The sequence below is a fragment of the Sinocyclocheilus anshuiensis genome, unplaced genomic scaffold (assembly GCF_001515605.1).
Source record: "Sinocyclocheilus anshuiensis isolate Anshui unplaced genomic scaffold, SAMN03320099.WGS_v1.1 scaffold99, whole genome shotgun sequence".
In the NCBI taxonomy this organism is placed as follows: Eukaryota; Metazoa; Chordata; class Actinopteri; order Cypriniformes; family Cyprinidae; genus Sinocyclocheilus; species Sinocyclocheilus anshuiensis.
Window position 1 is genome coordinate 132,230 of NW_015552547.1, and position 9,556 is coordinate 141,785.

The 9,556-nt window shown below is 40.7% G+C and overlaps 1 pseudogene; it reads left to right on the top strand.

Annotated features, from left to right (window-relative positions):
• The window catches only part of LOC107664275 (serpin H1-like), a 20,908-nt pseudogene extending 11,672 nt beyond the window's left edge, over positions 1-9,236 (top strand).
• The last annotated feature ends 320 nt before the right edge of the window (positions 9,237-9,556 follow it).

Below are 9,556 nucleotides of genomic sequence, written 5' to 3' on the forward strand. Positions count from 1 at the left end.
AGTTACTTATGTACAGGCACCCTACAGTGATACTGACCCATATATATATATATATATATATATATATATATATACAGCATATCTGTATATTGACCCATATATATATTTAAATGTAATCTTTTTTTTTTATAAATAAGAAACCAGCCTGATCAGTCTTTAGAAATTAAAATGAAGCAAATATTCCTTTTCTGTTTGATTAATGTAAATATGAAGAGGTCGATAGGGTTAAACCATAGACTGTATAAAAACATGGACGTAGTGTCCGTGACGTGACCCGTAGGTTTCTAAAGAGCGTTTTTGAAGCTCAACGTGGGCGAAGCCGGCCGTCGCCATCTTGGCAGCGAGTCACCGCGTGTCACTCCCGGATAATCAAAAATGGGCAAAGAGGCAGGAGCAGGTTGCTGAAGCCACGCCCACCTAGCTCGACGGTGGTGACAGCAGCGGCAATCCATCTGTCACTCAAGTGGCCACGCCCTTAATTATGCAGAACTTTAAGGCTTAATATCATTTAAACAGATGAGTTATAAAAAAATTCACCCCCCGCACAGTTGTCATGAAGGGCAAAATTAACTATATAGACCAAAACCATTTTTTGTACCTGGCTGTAAACACATTTTTTTCTGCTGTAAAGTTGGGCATTTTTACATGGGGAGTCTATGGGACTGACTCCCTTTTGGAGCCAGCCTTTAGCGGCCAGTCGATGAATTGCAGTTTTAGTCACTTCCGTGTTGGTTTCACGAGAGAGACCGGAAGGTTGCCGCTCGGGTTAAACATATTTCCTTAATATCTAAAGTGCATAAGTTCATTCTTAGAGCCCTAAAGCTCTATTTGATCAAATCTTTGTTTTTCTCTCAAATTTTTGCTGACCCCTTGCACTCCCTTGTGGCCCCTATGGGTCCCAAGAGCCCATTTTGAAAACCCCTGCTGTAGGGTCACTGTCCCTGGGTAATGCTGCAGGCAGATGACAAACCATCTAAACCACAAGGTTGGTTTTATCCTCATGGTAGACAGCAGATGTCAAGTCAAATATGTCAGTAGGCATCCAGTGACAGAGAAGGGTAAGAATTCAGAGAAGCAGAGGTTAAAAGACACAAAAAAAAGGTAAGGTACAACAAAAATGACAGTTGTTGAACTAGACAGGTCAAGTGGGGCACAACCGTTCCCAGTGCGCACAGAGAAGTGAACGGTCGCTGTAGTGCGGCGCAGCATTTTGTTAAAGTCTTGTAATATCGGGCGAGAAATATAAGCGCCCGCATGCCATGTCCGCTTATGCAGCTCTGCTCAGAAGAACAAGATTTTGACATTAACATGAGCTGTAAGGATGCCCAAGAGAGGCCTAGAAGCTTGCTTTAAAAGAAACCCACCGACAGCCCAGACATGACTCCCTTTTTTGGACTTGCTGTGTTCACATAAGTGATGCCCCAGCGTGCGGAAAGAGGCCGAAAAGTCCTGCCACGGCTGCATGACATGAATAGAGCTGTATTACTTCTCTGACAAGTCCTCCTGCTGCTCCCTCGCTCTCCACATCTTTCTGCTCTCTGTCTGTTTCTCTGCTCTTTCATGCTCTCATCTGGCTTTTTCTTTTTTCTGCCACACACATACACACTCTCTTTCTTGTAGTATCTGAAGAAATATCACCGTAGGTCAGAGACATTTGATTCCTCCGCTTTTATATGGGCAGTGACAGAAGAGGTGCGCCGAGTGCAGCTTCCCTCTCCCTCTCCGATCGGGTCGAAGTGAGCAAACACAGCCTCCATCTCGAGGCGTTAATAGCGTTTCCACCTTTTATCTTTCATCTCGCCTCAGAGCCTCAGCCTCCAACATGGCCGCCCGACGCTCTGTCACTCTCAAGTCACTCTAGGCCTTCTGTCACGCTCCTGCGTGGACGTCTTCGGTCTCAGGAGGAGCTGCCATTATCCTGATTTCCAATCCGTGCACTTGCGTATGCTCTAATGTAGCCGTGCTGCGCGGCTAGGGGGGGCCTGGCTCGGGGCAGGATGACCCAAATTGGACTGACGTGCAGCTGGAGAGGTGAGTGGTTGTGAGGGAGGTGGAATGGGGTTGAGTGCTGGAGAAGAGAGAAAGAGATGGGGAAAGGGCAGGAGAGTGGGCGAGCTGGATAAAAATATCTGCTCTGGTGGTGAGGCAGCGGGGCCAGAGCTCAGGAACGGTTAGTGCCAGGCGATAGCGGCTAACAAGAGATTGAGTCTGGACTCCATAACGAGCATGAGGGGTCGAGGGGTCACCGTCTGCCTGATGCCTGGCAAACACACACAGCCAGACACACTGACCTTAAGAGTCTGACGCAGGGATACACAGAAAACTCTCTCCACGTAGCGTGCCAAGGCCTGTGGATGCCAGTGTGGCTGTAATTGGATTGCACAGTTCTCTGTTTGTGCCAGAGAGACAGAGGGAGTCAAGCTAACATACACACACTCATTGATGAGGTCATGAAGTGGATGTTGTGTTTAGACAAGTGTTTTAGAGCGCAGTACCACACCGTCATAAAATGCTTATTTGTTATCTAATACAAATATTGACATATCCTGTTTATTATGTATAATAAAATATAATTTATTGAAGTTTAGAACCGGCTTTCTTAAAAACTTCATTGCATTTGCCAAAAGCAAGTGAATTTATAGTATTATTTGTCATAAATATTTATTGCCAGCCATGAAACTGTATTCTATTAATTACACTAATGATTCTTTTAGTGCTTCCGAAGAAATAAATGGAAATAAGACACTGTCCTTTTTTTTTTTACTGCCCTTATCAGTCTGGCACCAAATGATGAGATCATTCCAGTTGTCAACAGTCAACAATTCAGAAATAGATGTAATTACTGTATTGCAAAAGACATTTTAATGAGACACAGAAGTGTCATAAATGCAGTCTAATAATTAGCCCTAACTATATTAAATAAACAAAAATTAACACAATAATTATTTTTATAAAATGACCCCTGAAATCATTGAATCATTCATCATTCATTCATAATTAAAAAAAAAAAAAATCTGTCCTCAGTTACTCTCATGTTGTTCCAACCCATTAAAACTTTGATAATATTTTTAATGAAACCTAAGAGATTTCTGTCCCTACATTGGAAGTCTTATTACATCAAAACATTGATGCTTAAAGTTCATGAATATATCTATATAAATGGAGGGGTTTATTCCAAGACATAATTGCTTCATATGATGAACAGATTTAATTTAGGCTTTTATTTACATATAAACGTTGATCAAGTCACATACATAGAGCACATCAAAGTAAACATCTCTCAGGTTTAATAAATCTTTATTTGTGTTTTAAAGATGAATGAAAAGATCTGTGAGTTTGGAACGACATGAGTAAATAATTAATGACAACATTTTCAATTTTTAGGATGAAGTAACCCTGATGAAGTAACTGTTTACAGATACCAAATAAATTAATGTTTTAGAGCTGTAAAATTATCTTTGCCTTAAAAAATTATGTGTGATTTATCTTATAACAGTTATTTCTGTTAGCAGACTCCTGATGGCCACCCTGTGTGACCCTTACATTATGCATCTTTCAACTTAAGTTGGAGGCTCCCCCTGGGGGAGGGTTCTGTAACTGCTTCCATTGATTCAGAAGTGTTTTTGATTCACTGTGCAACCTGCTCATAAGAATCATTCATTTGGATATTGGTTTGCTGTGATCACACTGTTCATTTAAGTTGAGCCTCAGTGGTTCCACTATGTAGTACAAAAGAAATAATGGTGTACTGTATATCATTTATAACACAAGTTCTGTAAATAAAATCAAATATTTTGGAAATCAGTTGCTTCAAATCATTTTTTAAAATATATATTTAACCAATTTGGAATCAGTGCTTGTTTTCCCAGCACTGTTTGTCATTAGCATTTGTAATGAAATGTCAAAGTTGCTGACACACTAATTCTTCAAATGTAATATATCCATTTCATATGTTAACACAGCTCTGTTTTGAACCAGTTTCTCTTGTGTGCAGTTGTTGTGATTGTGATTCCAGGAAGCTGATAAACAGTGTGAAATTCTTTGTGACAGAGTGTGATGCAAAGGATAAACAAAAAATAATAATAATATTGTGTGTGAAGAAGAAGGGGACGAAAGTGAAAAAGAGAGAGACAGAAAATGTAAATGAGACATTGACAGTGGTAAAGAACTCTGCCGCTGAATAATATCCAAGACGTTTTGTAAAAGGCGAACTGACTGCCGTGATGCTGCGAGGCTGAATAAAACAGTTGCTGGAGTTATGTGCCGCTGCTGGGCCATCTCCACCCCTTACATTCCCATGCACCATCATGTTGTATAGAAAATACAACATTCAGTCGACTCCAGGGCTGTTTCTTCTTGTGCGTTATTCATGAGCTGTATGTTTTTGTAGTTGTGTTTATTGATTTATGCGCTTGAATTATGCTACAGTATAATGCAGAGTTTGCTAAAAAAATGGAGCGCAAGGATACCCTTACCAAAAAGTAGTATACTTCAAGTTTATTTTATTAAGTATACTTAAGTAAAGTTCAAGTATATTTTTAAGTATACTTTATGTAGCAAGTATACAAATATCAGTGTTCTAGTAGTATACTTGTAAGTGTACTATTTCAATACTCCTTGGGACTAAATTGGCCCACTTTCTAGTATATAAAAGTATACTTTTAAGTATACTTTAAGTATTCATAAATAATAATAAAAAAAGAAATAAACAACATTTTGAACAAAAAGCTGAAAAAAGACTATGAATTGGATTCAGAATGATAATCAAAACGTAGCTGGAGTCGATCAACACCCCAAAGCTTGTCAATCATTATTACCTCTTCATTGGTCGACATTACATCAACGTTACACAGTTTTGATGCTGTTTTATGTCTGGTGATCGTGTTAGATTACATGTGGAAGCATCTGTTGTTTTGGTTTCTTCTTCACTTGTGTTTTTTGGAAATTCTGTACAGAAGATGTGTACTAGCGCCCCCTACAGTATAACAATGAAAATACGGATTCTAGGAGCACAACTATAGCTAAAATATATTTAGACTTTTTCTAAGTAGGCTATAAGTCAAGTATACTTAAATGTCATTTTAAGTATATTTCTGAGAAGTACATAAAGTCCATTTCTGAGAAGTACATAAAAAGTAGACTAAAAGTATACTTTCTATTTTTTAGTTTAAAAGAAGTATACTAATAGCACACTTGAATAAACTTATTTTCGTAAGGGTAGGCTGCATTTAGAAAACTTTGGCTTGAGAAAGAAACAGACAGGAAGAGAGAGTGAGAAGAGAGGAAAATAGAGATGCTCCATTTCCACCCAATGAGTAGCATTAGAGCTGAACCATGTTTACACAGCCCTCCTCCTCGCTCCATCTCTCTCCCTCTCTCGTTTTCCTCCATCTGCCCATCACATTTACTGCATTAGTTGGGAGTCTGTGTGCCATATTACTACATGATATTTATTAGCCTCCTTTCATCTGTTTCCAGTGCAGAAACTACTGTACTCATCTGCAGACCCATCACTCAATCCGGCTGCCTGCTGGGCATGTCTTTTCTTCGCAAATGTGTCATTAATTCATTTGGGGCTCACTGCACCTAGGGAGGTTTTACCTGTTCCTCATTCGGGGCGTCCTGTGAGCTCCATTGGAATTTGTAGAAGCGAGGCCAAGCTTCACTAGCTTCAAATGACTCAATAGCTGTGTGGCATCTTGGAGATCTGGATTAAGTGGATATGCAAAATGAGCATTTTTTGACCGTCGGGCCCCGGGGGCTTCTAGGGTGAACGCTTGCACGACGACAGCCCATGTTGAATATTTAAACACTGAATGTTTTTAAAAATGAAGTGACCTCAGCAAATCCGCACATCCCGAGAGGTGCCGCCATCCCAAGGAGAAAGAGCGAGATGGAGCGAGACAAAGAAAGAGGCGTGCTATTTATAGAGCCTGTCACAATGCAGGCTGGGAGATGTCTGCTAATATTGCATGTGGCTCTAATTGCTGGAGACAGCATTGTCGTAGTAACACACGGCGCCATGTCATGGTTGTGGCAACAAGCTGCTTCGGGTCAAGGCTATGCGGCCAAGGAGCAGATCTGCATCTATAGTGCCGGAAAACATCAAAGTTACAATGGGAAAGCTGGAGAGGTGCAAGGAAAAACCCTCGGAGACAACACAGAGAATTAATTAAAGGGAAATAAATTCACCCAATGCGGTGTCAGCCTGAATAGCAAGGACATACAGCCACAAGAGAGGGTGAGAAAGCCTCAGGAGACAGAGAGGAAAGACCGTCACTCTCCTGAACATAAATACATGCTTAGATACAAGCCTGGACATTCGGATCAGAGCAGGAAAAAGACAGGGAGCACATAGAGCAGGTGAGAGAGGAATTAAACAAGCGGAGGATGGTCAGATGAGGGATGAGGATGCCACAGAGGTGGCTGAGCGGCCGACAGGATGAGGCAGTGATGAAGTGATGGAGGAAAGAGGTAGGAGAAGGAGAATAATGGATGAGGACAATAAAAGTGCATTAGTGCAGGTGTGTGCCGAGACTGTTGAGAGAGAGAGAACCGCAGAGGGTCGAACAGTGTTAGCGCAGGTGACAGCCTCCCCCACCTCTCTGCCTCATTATCAACCTCTCCGTCCATCTTTCTCTTGTTTTCCACCTTTTTTCCCCTTTAACAACCTCTGATTCAAATCACTATGCCAGCGCCTGGGTTGTGCACCCATTCGGAATCGAATTGAGAATGGCTTTTAATTGCTGAATTTGAATTGAGGTAGCAAACAGGATGCAGAATTACTTCAAAGTCCCTTTCAAAGAAAAGCCAGTTCACTCAGTGGCCATATTTGCAATGCCTCCGGATGGCTTTTTTAGGCATGCAAGACCAACTCCTGTCTACTTGAATGGGAAAATAGTGAAATCTCAAATACTGATTGCCAAACTCACATTTAAATAACATTTTTCAAATTAGAAACAAAACCTTGACATGAACTGTCCCATAAATATAGTTACTTGTGCTCAAATAGCATAAAAAAGCATATATTTCATATTGGTCCAGTGGACTGGGCAAAAAAAAGGTCTCTTTTAAAAAAGAGGGGCTTTTTTAAGAAGTCAGACTTATTTTAACTTGAGCACAATGCCATGCCATGTGCGAGACTCTGCACAAAAGTCAAATATATCCTTTTACACAGAAAAACTATGGGAAACCAGCAGAACCAGTGGAATGCAAAAACGTCCCTTTATTATGCTGAAAGTGTGGGTTGCACTTACCGTCTTGGTATATACAGTGTTTGATCACAATTCAAGTTTGATAGCCTCGTGGGCAGCGCACCGACATATTGTATGGTGCATTTGCACTTTGGGTGTCCCAAGTTCGAATCCTGCCTCATGGACTTTTCCCAATCCCATCCCTGTCTCGCTCTCCTACTCGCTTCATGTCAGATCTCCACTGTCGTATCAAGAAAAATCAAAAATCAAAAAAGTTTGAATTTAAATAAGAATAAATGAATTCCAACAAATTCATACTGTAATTTTTACGTTATTAACTAGAAAAGCAAATTTGATTAAGCCTTGCTTTAAGTGTAAAAATAAATAGGTTTATAGAACTTTTCTTTTCCCAGAATGCATTCGTTTGTTGAATTGCTGTTCTGTCATTTTAAATTCCAATTTAACTTCCTTTCAGGTGAGGACAATTCAATTAAATTTCCAACTTATTCATTGATTTGGAGCCAATTCTTTAATTCTGAGTTTTGCACAAATCTAGCTAGCACGCCAACTCAGCCATTCCCAGTGAGCTCGCATCATTTTTGCAACAAGATAGAGTGTGCATGCGCTTGGTTTTAATTACAGTAGTCATTTAGGCGAGAGTGCTTAATCATTCAGTTAAAGCACTTGCCATTCGGTCTCGGTTTTCACAAACATGTTGGGTGTCTCTCAATCTTCCCACAGCAGTTCACTTATTATCTCCTGTTCCTCATTTCGCCATCTCCCTCGCAGTCTCTCACTCTCTATGCGGGTAACTGTCGTTTATCCTGGATCTCATCCAGGGGGAATATAAACTACCTGTCAGCGAGCATCTTTCTGCCAAATTCATATCTGAAAGGAAAACAAAAGCGGGCCGAGGTCAGAGAGATCTTTTTTAAATTATTCATAAGCAGCTCTCCCTCGGCCACCGTCTTCAGCTCCTGTCGCATACTTTGTACCTCCCGCACCGCCAACAAGGGCATCTGTCATGCCTTTAAAATAAAGGGGAGACAATGAAGAGGGGAAACAACTGAATTTTTTAAACATTATTGATTTACAGTGACACTCTTTATGTTTTGCTTTCATTTGTCCTTTCTACCTGTCTGAGGAGGAGTGTGTGTGTGTGTGTGTGTTTTCATTTCCACCATTGGGAGTCATAAAAGGGCATGAATGTTTAATTTTTCAAGGTCTCTATTGGCTCATATTTGAGCTTTTTCTTTTATTGTAGTCTGCATAATTGATTCGCACCATCTTAGTCATTTGGAGCAGAGAAGGATTTTGGGGTCTAGTGTTCACCTGCCTTCTGAATCAGAAATCATTTTGTATGAAAATACATTAAATTCTCTCTTTTTTCTTGCACTCTTTTCCTCTACTTCTGTTTTTTCCCTCCTTACTATCTCTCAGTGTGTGTGTGTGTGTTTGTTTTCCATTTCCAGCATTGGGAGTCGTAAAAGGGCATGAATGTTTTATTTTTTAAGGTCTCTATTGGCTCATATTTGAGCTTTTCTTTTATGTAGTCTGCATAACTGATTCGCACCATCTTAGTCATTTGGAGCAGAGAAGGAGTTTGGTGTCTAGTGTTCACCTGCCTTCTGAATCAGAAATCATTTTGTATGAAAATACATTAAATTCTCTCTTTTTTCTTGCACTCTTTTCCTCTACTTCTGTTTTTTCCCTCCTTACTATCTCTCAGAAGCAGCTAGCTGCATTAGGCCTGGTAGATGCGTGGAACGAGACATCAGCTGATTTCTCCACCGCGTCAAGCTTGGGACGGGGGAAGCTCCACTTGGGAACCATGCTGCATTGGACGTCCCTCGAGCTGGCCCCTGAGTCCGGCAGCAAGGACGGTATGCATGAGGATGAGGATGTGCAGAAGCCAAAAATCTTCTATGCAGAACATTCCTTCATTATACTAGTCAGGGACAGCAGCACTGGGGCATTGCTCATGATAGGTGCACTGGACCAGACTGATGGCCCTGCAATTCACGACGAGCTGTAGAACTGAAATACTTCACCCTCCGGCACTGACAGTCGGCTGAAGAGCCAAAATGGCTGACCTACAGGTATTGACAATAAACTGACCTTCTTATCCACTGCAAATCCACTGTCTTTTCACTTACTGGCCTTATGTTTTGTGCTGACACGTTATGTTTTACTTGTATTACAGATATGAAAGAGCTTAAGATAGGATGTAATTAAACTGTTATGTAGACCTGCACTGAATCTGCACCCACAGAATTCTGCAGAAGGCCTTGCAGATTTCTGCAGAATTTGAATGTGTTCTGCAACTTTTTGTTTATTAAATGTTTGGGTTAATTTACTAAAAC